General features: G+C 39.4%; 1 protein-coding gene and 2 pseudogenes across 1 annotated transcript in view; all 3 read right to left on the bottom strand.

The window, feature by feature from the left end:
- The window catches only part of LOC127625515 (zinc finger protein 665-like), an 83,847-nt pseudogene extending 65,184 nt beyond the window's left edge, over positions 1 to 18,663 (bottom strand).
- Positions 1 to 26,582, bottom strand: part of LOC127625007 (zinc finger protein OZF-like) — an 81,441-nt gene that overhangs the window by 37,009 nt on the left and 17,850 nt on the right. The window lies entirely within an intron of this gene.
- LOC127625045 (zinc finger protein 271-like) overlaps positions 21,340 to 26,582 on the bottom strand; it is a 38,293-nt pseudogene continuing 33,050 nt past the window's right edge.

Genomic DNA, 26,582 nt, shown 5'->3' with positions numbered 1-26,582 from the left:
TTGAAATCTTTCTCTAATAAAGCAGCACACATTCAGACATCACTGGGAAACCAAAACGTTTAAAGTATGATATTTTTAAATAATAATTCACCCTCATGCTGTTCCAAAACTGTATGCTTTTCTCTCTTCTGTTGAATACAAAATACATCCTTTTATCATTGCATCACATTTTCATAATATTTGTTAAAAGGAGCCTGTCAAGCTCCAAAATGACAAAAAAAACCATAAAAGTTTATTTACTTTTATGATATTATCCTCAGTCAAAGCTCTGAAATGGACCACAAAAATCTAATATCTAGTTCTTTGCTTATTACTTTATTACTTCTTTTGTTTTATATTTTTGTATTTTTTTTCTCATGTCAAAGAGTGAGGGGAGACAAAGGGACCCAAACGCAGAGGTAAACAGTTCAAACTGTCTGGACAGAAGCACCCGTCCCGGGTTGGAGTGAGCGGATTCAAAAGTAATAGCCTCTTATCTGGCTAAGGAATGAGTATGTTAGTGTGAGGAGTGCGTGCTTTGTGGAAGCCAGGAGCAATCCGAAGAGAGTCCATTGAAACTGGTGTGGTGCAAAGCAAAACCCAGGCAAGTATCTCCCCCAACACATGGGCAGAGCCCGAGGAATCCTCCTCCAAAGGAACTGGGCAACTATACAAGCAAATGTGATGAAGAACAGGAAGGTAACCACACCTCTAGAGAAAGGCACTCCAAACTAGACAAGAGAGCATGGCTAACATTTGACAGCAAACAATAACTGGCAAAGGAGGAGAGAAAACACAAGGAATAAGTAAGGACTGCAATCAGTGAGAAGCAGGTGGAACAGGCGAATAAATCATTACCATGATCAGCGCCTCCCCAGGAACGATCAATGTTCCACGTGTGAGACGCAAGTGAGAGAGAAAAACAAACAACTGTATGAGCCGGCACAAATGCCAGAACAGCTCATTTATTCAGAAAATGTTAATCATAAAAAAAGCCTAAATATTTGACATTGCAGCAGTCATTACTTGTGTCAACTAAATCCATAACCTGAGTCAGAATCAATTCAGATAATGTACACAATGTCTAATGTTACATTCATTATAATGGGCTCAACAATTATAATGATTGCAATAAATGTTAGAGTAAGTGGGAAAGGTTTTATCATGTGAATAATATAACACTGTAGTATCAAAGTCAAAACAAATCAAGACAAATACAGTTGAACAAAACATTTTGATTTAATTGTCATTAAAATGGTTTCACATTTTATACCATTTGGGCAATTTGTAGATCTTTGTGATGACGGAGTCAAGTGTTGCTAAAGATGCATTTCAGGCAGGGGTTCTTAAACTATCTCAGCCCCAGCAGTTATGGGTCAGGAGCATCGTCTCTCATCAACAGGTCATTTCCTGGATCGATTATCTGGAGTCATCGGAGAGGGAATTAGCTACTAAACAGATAGTGACCAAAGTAGATTTGCAGCGTGTTTGGGAAAAGCTGGAAGACCTTTAGAATCGTAATCGACGATACAACGTCAGAATTGTTGGAATTCCTGAGCATGAAGAAGGTTGAGATATGGTGAAATTCCTAGACGAGCTCTTCCCAAGTCTGCTTGACATAACAAGCCATAAGCTGGAAATCAAATGAGCTCACAGGGTTCCGCCTCGCAGATCTGTGTGGTAATGTTTGATGCTTTTGTGATGTGTTTATTCTTATTTTGTCTATGGAGCAACATGATGTCCACAACAAATTTCCCTTCGGGGACAATAAAGTATATTTTAAATTTAAGATCCGCTGAGGGAGACAAACCTGATATATTCTGACCAAATTTCTGAGATCATCCGATAAAGATCTCGAGTTAATTTAAGAAACACATCAATAGAAGGTCGCTTTTGCACTGATGTTTCCGGCCAAATTGAGAATAGATACTAAGAATGGCCGCATAATATTTACATGCCCACAGCAAACATCGTCTTTCATAGAGACATTGGGGTGATAAGCCATTTGGTGTTTCGCGTGTGGCCCTCAAGTGAACTTGACTTGCTTAATATACACTTGACTGTCTGAGGAAGCTGGGCACTATTTTGTTTCTTTTTGTTATGGTTCCACCTAGTGGCTAAAGTTTGTTTTTTGTAGTAACACTACTTCAAGAAACTCTTGCATCGATGGAGGATCGCTTTTGCACTGATGTTTCCTGCCAAATTGAGAATAGATACTAAGGATGGCTGCAAAATATTTACATGCCCACAACAAACTATGTCTTCCATAAAATCAATGGACTGAGGACGTCCTGGTGTGGCATGTGACCTGATAAGGCTCGCCAGAGCGGCAGAGGGGGGACAGGTGTTAGAGTAATTACAGCCCAAGTGACAAGCCTTACCGCTTTCTCTCTTCCACAGACAGACACATGACCACAGTTACCCACGTTGTGAGCTTGTCTCGCTGAATATTCACTTGACCGTCCGAGGAAGCTGGGCCCCGTCCTTGTTTCTTTTTGTGCTGGTTCCACCTAGCAGCTGGAGTTTATTTTGTGGAATAACTCTCCTTCGGGACAGTTGTGGATGAATCTGCTTTGAGTTTGTTTTGTGGAGTATTTTTTGCGGGAGGTAGGAGGGATTGGGTCATCTGCTGCATTCATGAAAAGCCGGCTTACTGAACATTCATTTCACAGTCTGAGGATTTTGTTGTGTGCTAGTTCCGCTATAGGCTGGAGTTGGATTTCTGGAGGAGCATACCTTCGAGGCAGTTTTGTAAATGAAACTACACATACTTTGTGTTAATTCTGCCTATTGGCTGGAGTTTGTTTTATAGATTATAGTCTGTTATGTAATTCTGTCTCACACAATTTGTATAAAAACACCAGACTTGAGCAATCCGACGGCAAAGCTTTTTGAAAAGAGAGCAGAGCCTGAATCTAAAGCTATCAATTTACCAGTCGATCTACATTCCTACCCTCATCTATGGTCACAAGCTTTGGGTGTGCCCGAAAGTACGAGATTGCGGATACAATTGGCAGAACTTAGTTTGTAGGGTTGTCTGGGCTCAGCCTTAGAGATAGGGAAAGGAGTTCGGACATTCAGGAAGGTCTCAAAGTAGAGCTGCTACTCCTCCACATCGAAAGGAGCCAGTTGAGGTGGTTTGGACATTTTTCTAGGATGCCTCCCTGTAGAATATTCTGGGCATATTCCATATGTCCATTTGGAAGGAGACCCCGGGGCAGACGCAGAACAAACTGGAGAGATTATATCTCTAGGCTGGCCTGGGAATGCCTCGGTATCCTCCCGGGAGAGCTGGCTGAAGTGGCTGGAGAGAATGCCTTATCGGAATGCTGCCCCCATGACCCGGACAAGTGGGAGAAGATGGATGGATAGGTAAAGTCAAATCTGGCCTAAATTATAAGCATTTTAAAAATACAACCTGGACCGAAGACTCCTTGTGATATGTTCTTGCTCACGGTCTCAAAACATTAAAAAACAAAGTCTCCGTAAGCAAAAGTTTTTGTTATCAATAACATTTTATTTATTAGTTACAATTTCTCATTTACAGTCCAAACATTCAAGGTAAATGCAAAGTAAAAAATAAAGTACAAAAAAAAAAATTTCAATCAAAGGCAATATCAGCAAGGCATCTAGCATCAGAATATATGATGTAATGATATTTGCATCTGTTTTTAATAGATGTCTATTGGTAACTGCCCCATTGGTGATGTCAGTTGTAACTTCAAGTCCGCCTCCAAAAGTCTCTTTAATAGTCTTCGCTTTGTCTCCTCTGTCGAATACAAGTTTTTCTCCACTACTGTCCATGACGTCCCATCTGCAAAACATTACACTCTATGGTAATATATCTTACTTTTACTTCTACATATAATTTAATATTACATATAAAGTTGGTCTAATGTAATACATGTGTGGAGCGGAGGGGGGCGGGGCTGGGCTAGAATGTCGCACGACCGGTCCCCAATCGGCCTGATGGGGCGCACGAGGGATAAAGGCGGCCAGTGACAACGGTTCGAGAGAGCGAGAATTACGGGCATGTCCGTCATGTGTGTTTATGCTTTTTGTTTTGAGATTAATTAAACATTATTTATATTGACAAGCTGGTTCTCGCCTCCTCCTTGCCCATCATACTTCCTTACATTGGTGTGGAAACCCGGCATTTGCCTTTCTTATTTCAAGCAATTTGATAACATAGTGAAGTCCATCATTTGGAATGGGAAACATACCAGTTTACATTTCAATCAGCTGCATAGGCAGATTGATATATTTTGACTAGACCTATCCAAGATTTGACAGTCTCAGACATCTGGCTCATTGGTTGCTTCTACCTGAGAGAGCCCCTCCCTGCTTTTGTATTGAACAGGAAGTTAAATTACACCCCACTATCTCACATTTACACTCGGTATGGAAAAAAGTGTCCAGAGTGCTTAATTCGGACATTTATTTAAATGTTGCCTCGAGCTTATGGCTTAACCCCAAATTACATATTAATAAAGTCCCTTTTCTGATGGTCACAGTGGATTGTGAGGGGGGTTACTACACTCTGTGACAAATAGGTGAGTGGAGTGTTGAGATCCTTTGAAAATCTGGTTCAATATTTTGGGATTCCCAGATCTCAGTTCTTTAGATATTAACAGCTGTGACACCTGCTCTGTACTATGTTTGGGAGCAGCATAAACCCCCCTAAAGTGGCAGATACTCTGGGAGTGGCTTTTACTGCTTTTGGAAAAGGTCATGAGGCATCAGTGTTTTACTCCCTTCTATTTCAGAGTCTGGGGGACTCTGGGGATCGAACTAGCGACCTTCTGATTACCAGTCAAGATCCAGGAGTGTTGGTTGAAGATTCAGAGTTTTGTATGAGATGTATTGGGCACTCAGCTTTCATTTTGCTCCAGACAGTATTTTGGGCGATGGGGCAGTCACCAAGTGTGATCTATAATCATGTGTATATAATCTTATGTAACCACAAGGATGTTTGTTGGGGGTCAAGGCAGGGTTGGAGATTGGGACGGGTGGTTGTGGGGTGTAAATGTTGATTCATTATTTATATATGTTTTGTAGGAATCACAAAAAAAAACTTATTACAAAAAAAGAATGTTATTTCTGTGTAAAGTCCTCCCTGTAACAATTATTTGGAATTTTTTTCACATGTCTATATAGACTACTTGCAGTGGTATGGTTTTTCTCCGGTATGAATTTGCTCATGTGTTCTCAGGCAATGTGAATGACTGAATCTCTTTTCACAATGTGAGCACTTGTATAGTTTCTCTCCAGTATGAATTCTCTCATGTGTTTTTAGGTGTGCTGACTGAGTGAAACTCTTTCCACAGTGTGAGCACTTATATGGTTTCTCTCCAGTATGAATTCTCTCATGTGTTTTGAAGTAATGTAATTGAGTGAAACTCTTTTCACAAAGTGTGCACTTGTATGGTTTTTCTCCAGTATGAATTCTCTCGTGTTTTTTTAGGTTTACTGACTGACTGAAACTCTTTTCACAGTGTGAGCACTTGTATGGTTTTTCTCCGGTATGAATTCTCTTGTGTTTTATTAGGTTTTCTGACCTAGTGAAACTCTTTCCACAGTGTGAGCACTTGTATGGTTTTTCTCCGGTATGAATTCTCTCATGTGTTTTCAGGTCTTGTGACCGAGTGAAACTCTTTTCACAGTGTGAGCACTTGTATGGTTTCTCTCCTGTATGAATTCTCTCGTGTGTTTTCAAGTTTATTGACTGAGTGAAACTCTTTTCACAGTGTGAGCACTTGTATGTTTTTTCTCCGGTATGAATTCTCTCGTGTGTTTTCAGGTCTTGTGACCGAGGGAAACTCTTTTCACAGTGTGAGCACTTGTATGTTTTTTCTCCGGTATGAATTCTCTCGTGTGTTTTCAGGTCTTGTGACCAAGCGAAACTCTTTTCACAGTGTGAGCACTTGTATGGTTTTCCTCCGGTATGAATTCTCTCGTGTGTTTTTAGGCGATCTGACCGAGTAAAACTCTTTTCACAGTGTGAGCACTTGTATGGTTTTCCTCCGGTATGAATTCCCTTGTGTTTTTTTAGGTGATCTGACCGAGTAAAACTCTTTTCACAGTGAGAGCACTTGTATGGTTTTTCTCCGGTATGAATTCTCTCATGTTTTTTCAAGCAATGTAATTGAATGAAACTCTTCTCACAGTGGGAGCACTTGTATGTTTTTTCTCCAGTATGAATTCTTTGGTGCTGTTTCAATTTGTCGGCTGTAATAAAGGTCTTCCCACATTCAAAGCACATATGAGTCCCCACACCGGTATGAATTTTCTGGTGCTTTTTAAGATAGGACACACGTGCAAAACTCTTTCCACAAAAAGAACACTTGTAAGGCTTCTCTTCTGTATGAGTCTTCAAATATTTTTCTCCAGTTATAAAATCATGCTGTTTCTCCTCCACTTCATTTAGCTCTTCACATTCCTCTTTGACTTCCATCAGCTCTACAATGAACACAATAAGTTGACATAAATTCAAGAGGAACATATTTCAATCATCAAAATTAACCCTAATTTAATGGCAGTATAAAACATTTGCTGTGCAAAAGGATTATATTTATACCATCAATTCTGTCTAATAAGTTAATTTCATGATTGTAGTCATTTAGATTAATTGTGGAACAGTTATGTCACAGGGGTGGGCGATATGACCAAATATATATTTAATATATTAAATAACAATATTGTACTGCCTATTTTAGGATAATCCAGTCAGTGAATTAAAAACTTCCAAATACTTCCTCTTATATAATTTTCTCTTCATTTAGAAACTGGCAATAGGCCTTGTACATACAAAACAATAACAACAACTTTGTTTTAAATCTGTCTTAACATAATGCAAAATTTTACATTATGCCACATTTCAGTCTGATATGTTGTTGACAAAAATTACTATTACAAACTTTCCTAAATCTTCCCAAAGCAATAAAACAAAGATAATGCATATGTAAGAAAAACAAAAATACAATGAAAAGAAACACTAAAATTATGTAAACTTCTTGCAGAAAACAAATATTAAACAAAACATCAATAATGACAGAATCAGTGCATAGCGCATCTTTTGGCTTTCATAATATTCTTTTGTGCGCTTTCACTTTGAGGTAAAATAATTGCATGTTACAAGTGATTATCATCATACGACAGTTTGCATATTACATTTTTCCACTCTGTGTGGGATTTTGTGAACCAACTGCACAGATGTCGCACCTGTTTATTTACAAGCACATCTTCAGTCATTTATTTTTTCCTCCCCTTCTCCCCAATTTGGAAGCCCAATTCCCAAAGCACTCCAAGTGGCGTAGTGACTCATCTAATACAGGTGGCGGCGGAGGATGAATCTCAGTTGACTCTGTGTCTGAGACGGTCAACAGATGCATCTTATCACGTGGCTTGTTGAGCACGTTACTGCGGAGACATAGCGTGTGTGTGTGTGGCGGCTTCACGCTATTCTCCGCGGCATCCACACACAACTCACCACGTGCCCCACCGAGAGCCAACCACATTATGGCGACCACGAGGTGGTTACCCCATGTGACTCTACCCTCCCTAGCAACTGGGCCAATTTGGTTGCTTAGTAGATCTGGCTGGAGTCACTCAGCACGCCCTGGATTCAAACTCACGACTCCAGGGGTGGTAATCAGCGTCTTAACTCACTGAGCTACCCAGGTCCCCCTGCACTTCTTCATTACTTGACTTGTTTGGGTGTTGTCCTGTTCTGTGGAGATGTTTGGTCAGGGTTTTTCCTGAGTCAAAAATGATCGAGTAGTACGAGAGATCCCACTTGACACTGTCCTGTAAATATCGAGAATCCTGCTGGACTGCCGAAATCCTGCTGAAGCCATGCTGCGCACATATTTACATATTGCGATACAGCAAGATCTCGTTGCCACAACATACAGTGCATCCTGAAAGTATTCACAGCGCTTCACTTTTTCCAGATTTTGTTATGTTACAGCCTTATTCAAAAATTGATTGAAATTCATAATTTTCCTCAAAATTCTACAAACAATACCCCATAAAGACAACGTGAAAGAAGTTTGTTTTAAATATTTGCAAATTTATAAAAAATAAATAAATAAATAAATAAATAAAAATCACATGTACATAAGTATTCACACCCTTTTCTCAATACTTTGTTGAAGCACCTTTGGCACCAATTACAGCCTCAAGTCTGTAATTACTTGTGGAGCGGAGGGGGGCGGGGCCGGGTCGGAATATCATGCGCCCGGTCCCCAATCGGCCTGATGAGGCGCACGAGGGATAAAGGCGTCTGGTGACGAAGGTTTGAGAGAGAGAGAATTACGGGCATGTCTGTCGTGTGTGTGTGTTTATGTTTGTGCTTTGGTCGGTGAGGATTTCCTTTGGAATCCCCACCCGGGAGATTATTTTGAAGAGTGCCCCTGCAACACTATGTGCTGAGATGTTGCTGAGCGGCACTGCTTCCGGATATCGTGTTGCGTAATCCACGAGGACCAACACAAAGCGATGTCCGCGTGCTGACCATTCTAATGGCCCGACGAGGTCCATTCCAATTCTCGATTAAAGGTGGAGGGCGCAATGACGCTTTTGGGGTTAAACTCCAACCAAAAGCACAAACATAAACACACACACATGTGCCTCATCAGGCCGATTGGGGACCGGGCGCGCGTTATTCTGACCCGGCCCCACTCCCCTTCGCTCCACATTACTATAGCCTGAGTATGATGCTACAAGCTTGGCACACCTATTTTTGGGCAGTTTCTCCCATTCTTCTTTGCAGGACCTCTCAAGCTCCAACAGGTTGGATGGGGAGCATCAGTGCACAGCCATTTTCAGATCTCTCCAGGGATGTACAATCGGGTTCAAGTCTGGGCTCTGGCTGGGCCACTCAAGTATGTTCACAGAGTTGTCCCGTAGGCACTCCTTTGTTATCTTGGCTGTGTGCTTAGGGTCATGTCCTGTTGGAAGATGAACTGTCGCCCCAGTCTGAGGTCCAGAGTGATCTGGAGCAGGTTTTCATCAAGGATGTGTCTGTACATTGCTGCATTCATCTTTCCCTTGATTCTGACTATTCTCCCAGTTCCTGCCACTGAAAAACATCCCCACAGCATGAAACATCCCACACCCCCATGCTTCACTTAGTAAATTTGCAAAGATTTCAAACAAACTTCTTTCACGTTGTCATCATGGGATATTGTATAAGTGCTGCGAATACTTTCCGGATGCACTGTATATCATCCAGCCCTAGTCACATAACAAAAGTCATACTGTACATGTTTGAAATAACATGGGGGTCAGTACATGCACCTATTTAAAAGACAACTGAGCACTAAAACTAAAAGAAAAACAGCAGGGAACTTTTTAGTTTGACTTTTGAGTGATAAAACAGTTTTTATTGTACCAGACTCTGACATAATAGTCGTATGTCGGGAAAATGTAAAACAACATTACCAGAAGAAACATACCTCCAGGAATAAAATCATCATCATCTTCATCACTCTGTTGTTCCTCTGCTGTGGTTTCTCGTCTCATCTTCATCAGGTTCCTGCAGTCCAGCAGCTTCACTGGTGTCTGCAATATCTGCAGTTCATCATCATCATCATCTTCTTTCTGTTCTTCCTCTGTTGAGTTTTCTTCTTTTATCTCCTGCTTCACTTCAATCTTCACTTGTGTCTGCAGCATCTGCTGTTCAACATCTTCATCAGTCTGTTGTTCCTCAGTTGTGTTTTCTTCTTTTATCTCCTGCTTCACTTCAATCTTCACTGGTATCTGCAGCATCTGCTGTTCTCCAGCATGAATCATATCCACCTGCTCTCTCATGATGAACATCTGAACACAAAATCATCATCATTATAATGGACTGACATTCATCAAACTCAAAAACATTATTATATGATTATATGCATCTGTGGACCCCAGAGGGTTAAGTCAAATGAGAGAGGAGAGCCCAACCGAACAGAACGAGCCGGTATGTCCACTTTGTTTAAAAACAGTGGCATCGAAAAGTGGCAATACAACTAACTAGGGCTGGGCTATACGTCAAATACCCATAAAGATAACAAATTCAACAATAGCGTGAATATAGTGATGATTTTAATGAGCATTTATTTGGCCATTAAGTTTTATAGAGTGCATCAGTAGACTAATTTCACAATCCTTCAGGGCTGTATAATTTATAAAAACATCAACAAAATGGAGATATGATAATTTATGAATATTTAACTGCCAAAGTCTGCGATTAAAGACAGATAAACATGGTCTGCGTGCACTTCAGAATGAACCAGCGATGCACTGATCTGTGTACATGCATTGGGCCCTTGTTTTTAGCACACGTGAGGCTGTAGTGTGTGTGCATATCAAACCCCACCTATGTGAAAGATGTGGAAAAGATAAAAAGTGTGGCTACATTTCACCAGCCTCTATACCAACAGTGTGCGATGCAATATTTGCGACCGGCAACACGACAAATCTGATGAAGCGCTTGACAGTGCACGGAATAAACTTAAGAGCAGAACGTTGCTCCGTCTTCGACTGTAAGACCAGTGCAGTCATCCTCTCAGTGTCCTCCTGCCACAGAGCTTAGTAACATTTCATTTTTACTGTATCATAATAAAATCTCCTGGTGAAGGTGAAATAAATGACTGTACTTGCAGTGTCAAAATTAAAACCTCAGTTTAGGTTGAATTAAATAGGGCACAAGAACATCATCATTATAATGGACTTGAATCATCATTAGTATTTGTTTACAATTTATAACAATATTTAAGTTGAATAAGTTCCAAAAAATAACTGTGATAAAGAAAAGTGGACTGATAATTGAACAAAAATTAGATCTGAATAATTTAAAGTTCAGATTAAGTTGAAACATTTATGGAGAAAAAAAAAAGGCAAAATAAAACACTGGTTTCTTTTCTACTGAAGACTTGATGACTGGAATTACTGTTAATTTTGCTGCTACATTATCCAGTATTTACATTCAAACTCAACAATATCAGCCATTGGTACCCTGTGCTCTTTCGTGATCCAATCACAATCTGTATATGCATCGTATTGACAATATTTTCCTCTTTCAAAAACAGTCCAACTTGCCTAGAATTGATTTCATAACAGGGTCCTTGTTTAAATCCTCTGAAGATATTTTCAGAGCAGCATCCCTAGCTTTCCCTGTTAGTGATAAAGCAACAGCCAGGGCTTGTTTCATTCCTTTCAGTTCAGTAATGCACATCCAAATTTTCACCTCATTTTTCCAACTGTCATATGACTTCTCATCAAACTGAGGTGGGACCTTGTATTTATCAGCAGCCATCCTCTGCTATCAATGTTAAACATGAATAAAGACAGACTTGATTCTTATGTTCAATCACTTTACTGCATACTGCAACAGGCCTTTATTATCCACCTACAAACCCCTAGTGCAGTGTCATATCCTGGCACTCGTTAGTATTACATCACCCATAACAACAAAGGCAGAAATAACAAAAAATTATTTATGGTGAAGAAAAACACTTAAAACGGACAATTCATTATCATGATAAACTCCCTTCTAATAGGTAACACTTATTACTTATCACCCTCAGGTTCAAGAGAGTAAGGCAGGCTTTTGAGAAAGTCCAGGAAAGGTTCCCAGGTCTTATGGTAGGATTTAAGTTTCCTGAGAGCAAGTCTTAAGCCCTTAAACTCCAGTCTTATGCAGCAAAATATGTCCTGGATCCACCTATCATAAGAACAATATGTATGGCTAAAATGGTTGTAAAAGCAATAACACTGTGAAAAGCAGCAGTAAAGCCAGGTCTTGAGGAGATACCAAAGGTGGGTGTTAAAGGGTCGGGTCCATGTATATGTTAGAGAGCGTTTTTCTGTGGGTCAAATACAGATACATCCAAAACACATGTATGTGGCAGGCAGGAGATAGCAAGCATCGAGTAGGGTCAACAGAGAATTTATTAAATTCTAAGTAACAGAAATTAGACCTTCAAGGTTAGCTTTCAGGGTGAGAAAATCATCAAGTGGACTTTCAGGTGGATGACTAGGGAAGTGGGGAAACAGTTTCTGTATAAAGTGTTTAATTTGAGAAGGGAAAAAAAACTGACTATTGGGTACATTATGTTTAGTAGACAGGGAAGAAAAAGATGCAAACACTACTTTGTACAGGTCATTGCTTACGGCAAGCCCATTGTTCGATACAGATACAGAAAGCAGAGTCAAAGCAGGATGGAGAAAAAGTAGTTTAAGAAGCGTGTGGGTGGAGGCTCTATAGAAACCATAGTGTTTCCTAAATTGGACACAAAGCGAACTATAGAATGCTGGGTGTTGTGGAAAATTTATATTTTACTTTCTTTAAGACATTATGTGGATTTTCTTTCGATTCAATCATGTGTTTTCTCTCTAGTATTTTATTTTTCACCTGGCAGGAACGGAGACACACACACAGTAAAACAGATGGTCAGGAAAAATAAAGCCATTTGAACTCCTCAATATGAGTACGGGAAAGACAGAGGGATTATTTAGCCATAAATAAAGCCTTTTGTTGAGTTTCACGGGTGTGAAACTCAGTGAAACTCAACAAAGGGCCACTGTCTTCAGGACAAGATAGCGTTTATATGGCCTTTTGATGACCTCACAGATGTAAGGACAGTAAAACCCAGGGGGCTTAGAAGAGCCACTGGTATTTCTAAAACCAGCTAAATCTGGTTTTAGTGGGATGAGTGGAAAATTACGGAAGAAGGGAGTTTGAGGACAGGGGGGTATAATAGGCCATGTGTTTTCTGTGTGAGTTAGGTCTTGTTCCTATTGCGAGGTAGCTGTCGCGATATTTTTGTGAACAAACCTCTTTTAAAAGAATAAACTATCTTTTAAAATATCATTTGGATCCCGATGTCTCTTATCTTGATGCACATTACAACAAAGGGCGACACACTCTCTCGTGAGGTAAACAAATGACAGGAGAATGAAGAGCGCAGGTTTCTGGACTCTACAGGTGTTACTGTTAATGCTGTTTGCTCAGCAATCATTTAATAACGATGTTTGAATTATACCCCATCTTGTATTCCGCGTTATTATGAGACCTGTTTCTTGCATAGACTAAGATGCTGCTACCGCAGATAATAATAAAAAATGTTTCACGCAGTGCGCCAGTTAACCCTGCGCTCAGACCAGAGGCGTCGAGAGCGTCAAATCGACCGGAAGTCATTAATTTTCTATGACAGCCAGCGTCTCTCGGAGGCGAGAAGCGGCGCGGCGTGGGCGTCAGAGGAAAGTTCAAATGCAGGCAACATTATGGTAATGAGCTGTGACGCGGTTCGGCGGCAACCTATTGGAGTACAGCAGTGCTCCGCTCTAGTGAAGTCTAGAGAACACAACCGTGTAAACTTTGGTTCCCACCAAACATTAGTTCCAAAGACAAAATGGAGAAACTGATTATTGCCGTGGCGGGTTTTCCCGTAATATTTGATCAGTCCCCGTTTGCTTACAGGGATGTAAATAAAAAAACGATGAGTGGACAAAGGTGTCTGAAATTGTTGGTGTGCCAGATGAGTTGATGAAGTGGATATTATGGTTTATATAATATTATATAATAATATATTAAAATATTTCATGAGGATATGCGCTACTTGTGATATGTCGGCAATAAAGATACCGGTCAACATGTCTGGATGTTTTGCAGCCCCTTTAAATATAGTTCATAAAATCAAGCATTCTCAACGAATGTTGCCGCCCATTTCAAATACATCGATAGCGTTGCTGGCAGGGCAGCCAGAGAAAATTTACACTCTCGCCGCCTCTGGTCTTAACGCATTATTAGTGTAAATAAAGCGTTTAGCGCACGTAAGCAAACGGAACCGAACTTCTGTTACTCCAAGCATGAGAGGGAGTTGTGGAGCACAGAGCCGCTCTGAAAACACTGTAACAATGTGCTAACTTAATATAGACTGGACAGAGCAAATAAGACTTTTTTTATTATTATTAAATCGCACAAGCTCATATTGCGGTTTCAAATTGATTTCGATTAATTGCGCAGCCCTACTTAAAACAATTATTTTACAGTACAGTAAATAATACTTAACTATAGTGATATATTTGTCATATTTGTGTCTATTTAAATGGAACTCTAATTTTGACGATTTACTCAGCAGTGCTGCTTCATGATGTCATGATTCACATCTGAGGAAGCGCAGATCACTGGTGACTAATTAAAACTGCTATAGGCAGCGATTTAATCAACTAACTGCATGTGCACATGCAGATTATATATTTAATTAATTGCAGCCTTTGTGGTTTAATAATAACACAAGGACATTTCATAGATTTAATTTGTGCACTTTAAGTATAAATATATTTTCTGCAAGACGTGCCATTTTCATAATGTATTTTTTACTGAAATGATGTAACATTTTCTTTGTCACTTTGCTTTAAAAAGATCTTGAGTTTCATTATTATTCAATAATAATATTGGTCAACAACACTTCAGACCAAAATGTGGCACAATGTGAAATGAAATATTATGAGTATTTAGTTTATTTATACTTTAAAGTACTTTATAGAGAATTATAAGAGATCATTAGTACTATAAAAAACATACTGTAAGTTTCAGAACTCAAAACTTATTTGTTAGTCCAAAAAAAGGTTTTATTGAAACTAGTGGTCGACCGATATGGGATTTTTAATGGCCGATGCCGATACTGAGAAATCAATCTGGCCGATTGGCCGATATGAGGCCGATACAATACATGTGAATACAGTAAATGAGAGACAAAGAATACCAATCTAAACAATATTCATAAATTAATGACAAAATAGTATGTAAATAGTATGTGCAATTCCAATTCCATCTCATAAATATACATTTATTTACACTATTAAGTTTAAACAGGTTGTTTACTTTAAGTATATTTAAATGCTGCTGTTCCGAGAATCTTTAGTTTCAGTTTCTGTGTTAGCACCCCCCCACCTACACAATGGTTGTCTATGTGCACTGGAACAATCATTCATAAAACGCATTAAACTTTAGTTTACAAAGACGTGAAACTCACCGAGTGGTCTGGGGTGTTCACTGATAGGCCTATGCTCACACAAAAATTGCTGCAAAAGATGCTTTCCAACAGGTTTTAACGTAGTTTTTGTACCAAGTCAAGTCAATGGAGTCGGACAAAAACTACGATAAAACCTGTTGGAAAGCATCTTTGCAGCCATTTTGTGTGAGCATATCAGTGAACACCCCAGACCACTCGGTGAGTTTCATGTCTTTGTAAACTAAAGTACTAACACAGAAACCGAAAATTCTCGGAACAGCAGCATTTGTCCAAATTTCAATCTTAACCGTTCTATTTCATCAGAAACGATCTTAAAACAGGGCTTTAAGTGTAAAATACCGAACTAACCCTTTAAATAATAATGATTTATGTCTGTTTAGTTTTGCTTGTTTGTTTCTTTGAAACTTTGTAAGCCGTCACATGTATTTGCATGCTCGATTAGCATCAAATCCGACCGGAACATATGAAAAGGTATACTACACACAATTACGCCAATCATGGATAATTAAATACAGCAGACAGAGATAGTGAATAACTTAATTCAGATTAAGGAATATTTTTTTTCTCAAATGTATTATTACTTACCAGACAGTGTTCTCTTCTCATCCACCTCACGCGATCACTGATCCGTAGTGCACGCGACCCAGCTTTTCAGTCCGTGGGAAAACAGCGTCTAGTTTAAACGTAATCGAGAACAGCGCACGATCTGAGGAACAGCCAGTCACGGGATTTTTGACTGTTTGTGAGGTTAAATGTTTTCTGTTTTGTTTAAATTTATTTGTCACATCTGTGACCCCCACTGGAGCTACCGCTGGGCTGCGGATCTGACATATCTCAGTACTGTTTGAATAGACTTCGCTGCACACCGGAGTGTATTTGTGTGTAACACAATGTAGCGTCAAGTTAGAAAGCGAATGCTGATTGGTCATTTACTGTGTCTGTCAGATGTCTGCTTCACTTCTGAGTGTCTTGTCTTACGGTGCTGGGCGGAGCAGAGCGAGCATATTCAGTTCATTCATGCTCGCTCTGCTCGCGCCAGTGGAAAAAAGCGCTAATGCATTGTCACAGACTGTTTTGAAATATATCGGCCAAACGGAAATATTTATCGGCCGATGCCGATATCGAAAAAATTCCCAATATCGGCCGATATATCGGCCTCGGCGATATATCGGTTGACCACTAATTGAAACCAATGTTCCTAAACGACTAGATTTCTATTACGTAATAGAGATGAATACATCAGCACAAGTCTGCCTCTGCATAAACAGGTAAATGCCTTCATCATCGTCTCTTTGGCCCGCCCACAGGTTTGCGGTTAGAGATGATAAGAGTCGGCATGGCAGGGAGAAACACGGGGATTATAGGAGCAGATGCCTGCAAAGTAACAAAACATTGTGCTGTGCCATGTTGTGGAAAACAGACTCTTTGCATTTGATTCCTAATGATCCTAACATGAGGAATATTTTTAAACTTTAACTACGACTGCCAATGTTGATATAAATATAAGGTCTAATCTTTTCATTGAGAAATTTGTGGCAAGTGTGAGTGCAACAAAGGGAAGACAGAATAGTATATAGGGATGAAACTGCTACCGGTTTCATGGTAAACCAGGATAAAATTCCCAGACGGTTAGTATTACAGCGTCACATTTAATTATCATTAAAACCGTGAGTGATTATCGCAATTTGTAAAACTCATGGTAAATGCTGTCCACACACCCAGTATGAATCTGACGCATGGGTGCAGCATGCAACATTGTTATTGTTGGGGGTTTTTTTGCGTGAAAAAATGGTGAAAGGCGATGACAGCGCTCGGGAGAATTTCCAACCTTCCAAGGAGACTAAATCAGAAGTGTGGTCATATTTTAGATTTTATAAGAATGCTGATGGAAAATTAGTAGAAGATGGTCATTCTGTCTGCAGAGCTTGCAGTTTATAGCGCATGCAAGGTAAGTTAACTTTTAGCTCAGGGCATGAGTTGGGGGAAAAGTAAACAATATTTAATTGGGTTGAAATTATTTCTTATCTCACTTGTAAAAACGCAAGCGTCCGCAAAGAAAAAGTTCCTAGCAACTGCGTCGCTTTGAGCGAAGACAAATGAACAAAAAAACAAGACAGTAACAAATAAATACGTGAGACATTTAAGTTATGTACATTCATACCACTAATACACGGCTTTTCAAATAATTACGGGGACATGAAATAGTGATTCAAGATGAATTTTTTTTAAAAGTTACCTGTTCTTTACTTATTTTATAATCTGTTGCAGTCTACAAAACAATCATCCAATACAAATACTGAAGTCCTCCGATTTCATTTTCAATACAAAGATAACCATTACAGAGTTTCAGGATGAGCGACCACAATAAAGAATTTCAGAGAGCTATGTAATAACATGTTATGTAGTTTAGTCACACAACCAACATATTTTGATCATTTAAAATGTGTAATTTTAATAATAATGTAATAATGATGTAACCAAACCAATAATAATAATACATTTGCTATTCCTTTGATTATTAATTTAATTTGTTGCTTGTTGATTTTCAAATATAAAACCTATTTAAATGATTTCAGTGTGTGTATCAGTACTTTTTGTACATTTTCAGCACATATTAACAATACCGTAAAAATACTGATAACCGTTTTATTTTTGGTCACGATAATCGAGATATGACATTTTCATACCGTTATATCTCTAATAATGTATAACGGATTATTTCTGGAAAATGTTTATGCCACAAACACAAGTCATTTACACGTTTGCAGTAGTTAATTTTACACATACAATCAATTTTGCCGTTCATGACACCCTTTCTTAGCTTGCATATAAATTGATCGCAAGTTTGCAATGTTTTGGCCATGTTTACGTGCATAATCTGTGCCAAAAATGTAAGAGCAAAAAAAAAAAAAAAAGGTCTTAAGAATACACAGCAAACTTTGTGTTAATATGCACTTACAGATTAACAACACATGAATTACACTTAGGCAAAGCATTTAAGTTTTGCTATTTGTTTCTTATGCTAGCAACTTGATTTACACCTTTTAAAACCTTCTATGCGCATGCGATTTAACTTAAAACTTCATTTACGCTTTTACTCTGCGCTATTCTACCTTCATAGAAGCTCAGAGAGCACGACATCATTCTGTTACACTGGCGCGAAAGCTTTACAGCAGTGCAGATGAGAAGCCTTTAACTGAATGAAAGATTGTCGTTAAATTTCCCTCGGCAGTCCTAAATAGCCTTTCCCATTGGGCAGTCGCCGAAAAATCTTCAAAGTAGACCCATGGCATTGTTCTTTCCCTGCTGTCCACGCTCCAAATATATCTGCGACCCATCACATGAGTAACACTGGACTTCTGGTGCTTCACTGTTTGTTTTTTTTCTTACGTCTTGCCAATAAGTAGTAACATTACAAGCTACATCAGGCGGTTATACGCTTCTCTTACACCCATTAAAACACCAAATAGATTTTAAAAAACAACATACACAGAAAAATACATACAAACGCCAATAATAATATAAAACACATTGAACACTTACCGAACTGAGCATCCAAACTATCAGCTCTTCTTCTGGTGTTTTCTGTCGGTGTATGAAACACCTTCCGGTGAATTTCCGTCTCCTGCTGGACTGGAGTGAATAAAACACCGAGATCTGATTATTCAGTCCTGCTGTTGTTCAACTTAAAAAATGTAAAGCAATTCTTGAAAAATTCTCAAAATATGATCTAAATTAAAAGACAGGCTTTGACATTGTCTGATCAGTCTGCTAATGGGCTTGCCTCGTCTAATAGCCTAAAATACTTCAACACTGGTATATCGTAACAATACATTTATATGTTAACCTTTTATTTTAAAGTAGCAAGCACCTCGTGGTAATATTTTGAATGTAAAGTGTGTGAGATGTGTTAATGACATTGTGGCAGGGTGGAGGGCTTCGGCACCAATGTAAAGGTATTCGATGGAAAGGAGGCGGCGAGAACCGGCTTGAGGATATCCTCAAGCCGGTTCTCGCCTTCCATCGAATACCTTTACATAAATATATAAATAATAGTTTAATGGTAAACTTAAAAGACCACATAAACACACACACACACACATATACAAATATACATATATATATATATATATATATATATATATATATATATATATATATATATATATATATATATATATATATATATATAACTAACATGTCTACGATCTCTCTCTCCCGCACGGCCCTCTGCAGTCAGCCTTTAAACCTCACGGAGGCATAATTAGCCTAATACGGGACCGGGTTTGTAGGATCACGACCCGGCCCCGCCCTCCACCCTGCCACAGACATTAACACTGAAGGTCAACCTAAAGACCATCCAGACACCTAGATATCTTCTGACATTGACTTGTTCAAGTACTTGCCCATAATGTTTCACTTCAACTTCAGGAATGCTGTAATGCTTGGCCGGGCCATGGGGGTGCATGGCTGGCTCTGAGGCAACTAATCAGTGGGAGAGAGAGATAAAAGGGATGTGGAGACACCAGTTCGAGAGAGCCACATGCATGTGTGTTTGAGTTGACTTAACTTAAACTTTTATGACATAAATTAACTTGACTGTTCTGCCGGTTCCCGCCTCCTCCTTGGCCACTTTACCATGTTACACTGGTGCTGAAACCCAGGAAATAGGAGGGAAACCCTGACGGTGCGACCTCGCCACTGCTGTCCGCCAGGGGAGGATCCACTGACATCCGCCAGGGGATGGAGGAGTCACTGCCGGTCACAGGGAGTCAGAGGAACTGCTGCCATCCGCCAGGAAGGGAGGACACGTTCTGTCCGTAGAGGTCAGAGGACTCGCTGCCGTCTGCTAGGGGAGGAGCCATTCCATCTGCCAGACGTCGAAGGACTTGCTACCGTCTACCCGGAGAGGAGCGGCTGTCGTTTAACAGAGGGCAGAGGAGTGACTGAGGATCAGGCGATAGCGTGTCTGATTCTGGTGCGCATGCCAAAGATCTAAGCAATGCAAGGTAACGCAAGTACATCTCCAGACTTTGCTAAAAGTGCTGGTGTCTCTCTTATATTATTCAAGTTACCCGATTGCAAATAGAGTTAGACTGAATTAAGTATCAATGGTTCTTAAGGCATTGTCTACAGACTCCAGAAATTCATTTTCTCTGTACAAATATTTTCATTCACCTTCTGTCATTTTACTCACCAACCGGTTTCATGTTTGTATGTGTTAGATTAGTTTTAAATTTAGATTAGCAAAAATGTCTGGTTTGTATTCAAAGTTAATTTGACTGTGGCACATTTTGATAAATAATCAGTTGATTTTCAATGATCTTGGTACCCAATCTCTATACCTATTATTTGCAATAAGCCATGAGAATAATATTATCCCCAAAAATTATATCATAATTCTCTAATTAAAGCTACTTCCTTACAATAGAAATTGTGAGTGGATACTACGAGCTGTTGTATTACGTTTTTAATGGTGGAGAATTTTATTCTGACAAATAATCAAATTATTTGTAATTTATCCTTCTTATAATGGTTGTCAAAACACAGCTAATTCCATTATACATTTCCTTACATAATTATGTAGACATGCGGACAGTTTATTTTAATCCCTAACACAAATACTATCCCCTATATAATGGTGTTGGAATTCATGTAAAAAATCTAAAGGAGTTATTTGTCATTATATACACACATTCTTTTCTTTGAATCCAGAAACAGTACAGAGAAACTAGTCTGAAGTGTTCCGGCTTGTTGTTATGACAACGAGAAAGCAACGAGTAAAGGCTTAAAACTGATTTCAGCATTCACGAAAAAAGCACAGTAATTTAACCAAACTATCTGATGAAACAAACCCAGACACACTGTATGGAATAAAGTTCCAATTAAACTAAAACTCCACGAAAGGAGTTTAATGTAATATTCTGTGTGCACTTGTGTACATGAGAACACTTGGCAAGAAAGCTCATTCTGATTCTAAATCTTGAATTTGAATAATTACACATTTATTCAGAAAATGTTAATTATAAAAAAAATTTCAGCAGTCATTACTTGTGCCAACTAAACCCACAAACTGAGTCAGTCAATTCAGATAAAGTTCACAAGGGCTAATGTTACATTCATTATAATGGGATGGATAATTATAATGATGAATGCAATACATGTTTCAGTAAGTGGAAAAATCTTTTTCTTGTGACTAATATCACAATGTAGTATCATGTATAAAAGTTAAAACAAATCAAAAAAACATTATGAAGAATTACCTTTAATAGTGACATCAGACAGTATACAGATGGCAAGACAAATATAAAGTTGAACAAAATATTTTTTATTTGTCTTTTAAATAGTTTCACATTTGACACTATCTGGGCAATTTGTAGATCTATTTGTGATCACAGAGGCAAGTGTTGCTAAAGATGCAACATCCAGTGAGTGTCGTGGAATATTGAAGATCCAATTCCTCTCAGTAAGAAAACTCTCCAGGGTTCCAGATGTCAAAGATTAGACTTTATTGAACAAAGCCGAGATGCCATCTGATCATCTAGCATCTGAAATGACACTTCAGAATCATGCATCCTTTATACAGCTTCTGTTCCACCCCCTCTCTTTGAGTGATGGCCTCTTCATCCAATAAAATCATCTCATGCCCCCTAGTGTCATCATCACTGTCTTCCTTCCACCTGGTCATCCTGACCCAACTTGCTTCAATAATGGCAAAAGCATATTTCATTTTAAATGCATAAAACACACTGTAATCACTTCATATGGTTACATATTTTATATTAACTAACAATCATTACTTTCTGCATGAATTTGATTACTATATGAAATGATTTCCCTTATTACAGTCATTAGTTACACACATTCCAGTAAGATGGGAAATGTGTGCACACCCACATACATTTGTTTCATCTCGTTTCTAGCACTAATTAACGCACATGTGTCCTCTGACTCTTTCAGACAGGTACCAGACAGTGCCTAACTTTGTTTTAATTAAAACATTTGATCATTCCTTTAGTATCAATACACACATTTGTTCATGTTCATAGTTAAGCTGCATTTTTCCATTGATTTGCAATTTGATTATTAGACTGACTAAATGATAATTAAATCAATAAATGAATGATTAAATATCTAACATATTGAATAACATTCATAATGCAGTTATTCATAGTGCATTGATTACACATTGTCATTTTTAGATCAATGCATATTGCATATCAATTCAATAATCAGAAATGGATTAACTGAATGATTAAATGAAAACATTCCACATGAGCGGCAGTTCTGTGAATGGAAACGTCTTGTTGATGAGAGAGGTGAGGCGAATGTGCTACAACAGCAGAAGACCACGTCAGGTTCCACTTCTGTCAGACAAGAACAGAAAGCAGAGACTGCAGTGGACACAGAATCATCAAAACTGGACAGTTAAAGACAGGAAAAACACAGTCTGGTCTGATGAATCTCCATTTCTTCTGATATAACAAATGGTAGTCCCATTGAAAAATCCATATTGATCGACCACTAACTGTGACTTGTTGGGCAATTATTTAACATGAGATGAAGAAATGACATGAAGAGCAATGGTAAAGTTTCTCTCCAGTATGAATTATGTTGTGTGTTTTCAGGTTTTCTGACATAGTGAAACTCTCTTCACAATGTGATCACTTGTATGGTTTCTCTCCATTATGAATTCTCTTGTGTGATTTCAGGTGACAAGACTGAGTGAATCTCTTACCACAGTGTGAGCACTTGTATGGTTTCTCTCCAGTATGAATTCTTTGGTGCAGTTTCAAGTTGCCGGATGCAATAAAAATCTTCCCACATTCAAAGCACATATGAGCTCCCACACTGCTATGAGTTTTCTGGTGCTGTTTCAAATAGGACACACGTGCAAAACTCTTTCCACAAAATGAACACGTGTAAGGCTTCTCATTTGTGTGAGTTTTCAGATGTTTTTTTAGGTACTGTGCAAGAACAAATGTTTTATCACACTTATCACATTCGAATGACTTTTCTCCAGAGTGACAAGAGAGATGACTCTTGAGATGGCCTGCATCTGCAAAACTCTTTCCACACTGATGGCACGTGTAAGGTTTCTCTCCAGTATGAACTCTCATGTGTGCATTAAGATGGCCTTTACGTGTGAAACTCTTCCCACACTGATGGCACGTGTAAGGTTTCTCTCCAGTATGAATTCGCATGTGTTTATTAAGATCGCCTTTATGTGTGAAACTCTTCCCACACTGATGGCATGTGTAAGGTTTCTCTCCAGTATGAATTCGCATGTGTTTATTAAGATCGCCTTTACGTGTGAAACTCTTCCCACACTGATGGCATGTGTAAGGTCTCTCTCCAGTATGAACTTGCATGTGTTTATAAAGATCGCCTTTACGTGTGAAACTCTTCCCACACTGATGGCACGTGCAAGGTCTCTCTCCAGTATGAACTCTCATGTGTACATTAAGATTGCTTTTACGTGTGTAACTCTTCCCACACTGATGGCAGGTGAAAGATTTCTTGGCTGCTCTTTGAGGATTTTTTGGAGAAAAATTATTTTCAGTGTTTGAGCCACTCAAAGATTTTTCTCCAGGTATAAAATCATGTTGTTCCGTGTCCACTTCATTCAGTTCTTCATGTTCTTCTTTCACATCCATCAGCTCTACAATGAACACAATAAATGAAAAAATTAGCGCAATTAATCGCATGCCCCCGGACCATAATAAGGATGATTCCTGAGAAATGCAAGCTTGTAGTACCACCTGTTTACTCCAGAGGGCAGTAAGTGAAATTTCAGCTGTATGAGCAACACACAGTTTATACAGTGAAGAAAACATCATTCAGCAGACACGCAACACAAACACGCGTTACGTTCTTGCGTTCAAAACACTTGATGGAGCGCAAATCCGAACTAAGGGATATCAAGATGTGTTTAAAGATTGAGTATTAAACTATATTTAACTTGACACAGTGACCTAAACATTTTATTTTGATGATGCATCACACCCGAGACGCGGCAACAAAAGTGAGTAAACCCCTAAGTGAAAATGTCCAAACTGGGCCCAAAATGTCAATATTTTGTGTGGCCACCATTATTTTCCAGCACTGCTTTAACCCTCTTGGTCATGGAGTTCATCAAAGCTTCACAGGTTGTCACTGGAGTCCTCTTCCACTCCTCCATGATAACTTGGATGGAGACATGCTTGGCCAGTCCATCACCTTCACCCTCAGCTTCTTTAGCAAGACAGTAGTCGTCTTGGAGGTGTGTTTGGGGTCATAATCATGCTGGAATACTCCCTGGCCCAGGGAGGGGATCATGCTCTGCTTCAGTATGTCACAGTACATATTGGCATTCATGGTTCCCTCAATGAACTGTAGCTCCCCAGTGCCGGCAGCACTCATGCAGCCCCAGACCACGACACTCCCACCACCATGCTTGACTGTAGGCAAGACACACATGTCTTTGTACTCCTCACCTGGTTTCTGCCACACGCTTCACACCATCTGAACCAAATAAGTTAATCTTGGTCTCATCAGACCACAGGACATGGTTCCAGTAATCCATGTCCTTAGTCTGCTTGTCTTCAGCAAACTGTTTGCGGGCTTCCTTGTGCATCATCTTTAGAAGAGGCTTCCTTCTGGGACGACAGCCATGCAGACCAATTTGATGTAGTGTGCGGCGTATGGTCTGAGCACTGACAGGCTGACCCCCCCACCCCTTCAACCTCTGCAGTAATGCTGGCAGCACTCATACATCTATTTCCAAAAGACAACCTCTGGATATGACGCGGAGCACGTGCACTCAACTTCTTTGGTCGACCATGGCGAGGCCTGTTCTGAATGAGACCTGTCCTGTTAAACCGCTGTATGGTCGTAGAGCAACAATTATTTTTTTCAGATCCTCAGAGAGTCCTTTGCCATGAGGTGCCATGTTAAACTTCCAGTGACCAGTATGAGGGAGTGTGAGAGCGATGACACCAAATTGAACACACCTGCTCTCCATTCACACCTGAGACCTTGTAACACTAATGAGTCACATGACACCGGGGAGGGAAAATGGCTAATTGGGCCCAATTTGGACATTTTCACTTAGGGGTGTACTCACTTTTGTTGCCAGCAGTTTAGACATTAATGGCTGTGTGTTGAGTTATTTTGAGAGGACAGCAAAAATGTGAGGAGTGTACTAACTTTTGTGAGATTCTGTATAAATGAAAAGATTGTGTAAGAAAGAAGTAAACAGACCATGGTTGGGGTGAGAGGTGTTTTTGATAATTCTTCTCACCCTCCTTAGGCAGCGTTTATTGTGAATGTCATTGATGGAGGGTAGCTGGACACCAGTGATGTATTGGGCAGTTTTCACTACCCGCTGGAGTGCCTTCTGATCTGAGACAGTGCAGTTGCCATACCACACTGCGATGAAAGTATCCTAACAAACTGCAATAGTGCAGAGGTAAAAGTTCAACAGAATGTGGGGGGACAGGTGAGCTTATCTTAGCTTCCTAAGGAAGTAAAGGCACTTTTGCGCCTTTTTAATCAGAGTGGAGGTGTTGTGGGTCCAGGAAAGATCCTCAGAGATATGGACACCCAGGAACTTGAAGCTTGTCACACACTCCACTTCGTCCCCATCAATGTAGATAGGAGAGTGTGTGGCCCTTCCTAGTCTGCCGGTAGCCCACAATCAGCTCCTCTTCTGGGTGTTGAGTGAGAGATTGATGTTGGCACACCACACTGCCAGGTGCTGTACCTCTTCCCTGTAGGCCATCTCATCGTCACTGCTGATCAGGCGTACCACCATGCTGTCATCTGCAAACTTGATTATGGAGTGATTATACTGTGATCGCGCATCCTGGTTTCCACAAAGGAAAATTATCCTTGCCATTATGTGACTAGCTAACAGTCATTGAGACGCTGCAGGGAAAACAGTAATGCAAGTGTATAATTCCTGTATATACCAAAGTCCCGGAAAATGTGTACCAGACTATTAAACAAAGAGTCGTGAGTACAATTCAGCCTGCTGTGGATGATTGTTTGACCTGACTGTTTTTGATAGGGGGAATATTTTTTCCTTTTCTCCCCTAATACTTGTACCTGTTTTTGCTGCTGATTATTTACTGTTTGGATTAACTGATTGCCTTGTGAACTGGACTAATGTTTTTTTGCTAGCTTATTTTATGGCTGGACAATTTTGAATTGAGTTTTGTATTTCCTGTCTAACCAAAAGTCACTTTTTAGACACTTGAATTTGCTGCATTTTGAATATACAGATTTTAATGCAAATCTTTATCTGAGTCCTGTTGTATTTAATGTTCTCTTTTCTTCTGTGACAATGACCTCAAACTTAAACTAATGACAGAAATCCTGTCTTCCACCCCTGCATAAAAAACAACCCAAGTCTGATAACACTGTATTCAGCACAAACTGGGCTACCATAATATGTGAGTAACATGTATGTACATTGCATTTTTGAGGAAAAACATTTATGCATGGGTTTTGAAAAAAAGTCACTGAAATAAGGCCATATAACACATATTAAACATTTGCTCACAAGACTTTAGATAACCTGAATAAAAGTATTAATTT

This window comes from Xyrauchen texanus, chromosome 31 (assembly GCF_025860055.1).
Source record: "Xyrauchen texanus isolate HMW12.3.18 chromosome 31, RBS_HiC_50CHRs, whole genome shotgun sequence".
Lineage (NCBI taxonomy): Eukaryota > Metazoa > Chordata > Actinopteri > Cypriniformes > Catostomidae > Xyrauchen > Xyrauchen texanus.
This window is presented reverse-complemented; position numbering and strand designations above follow the sequence as displayed.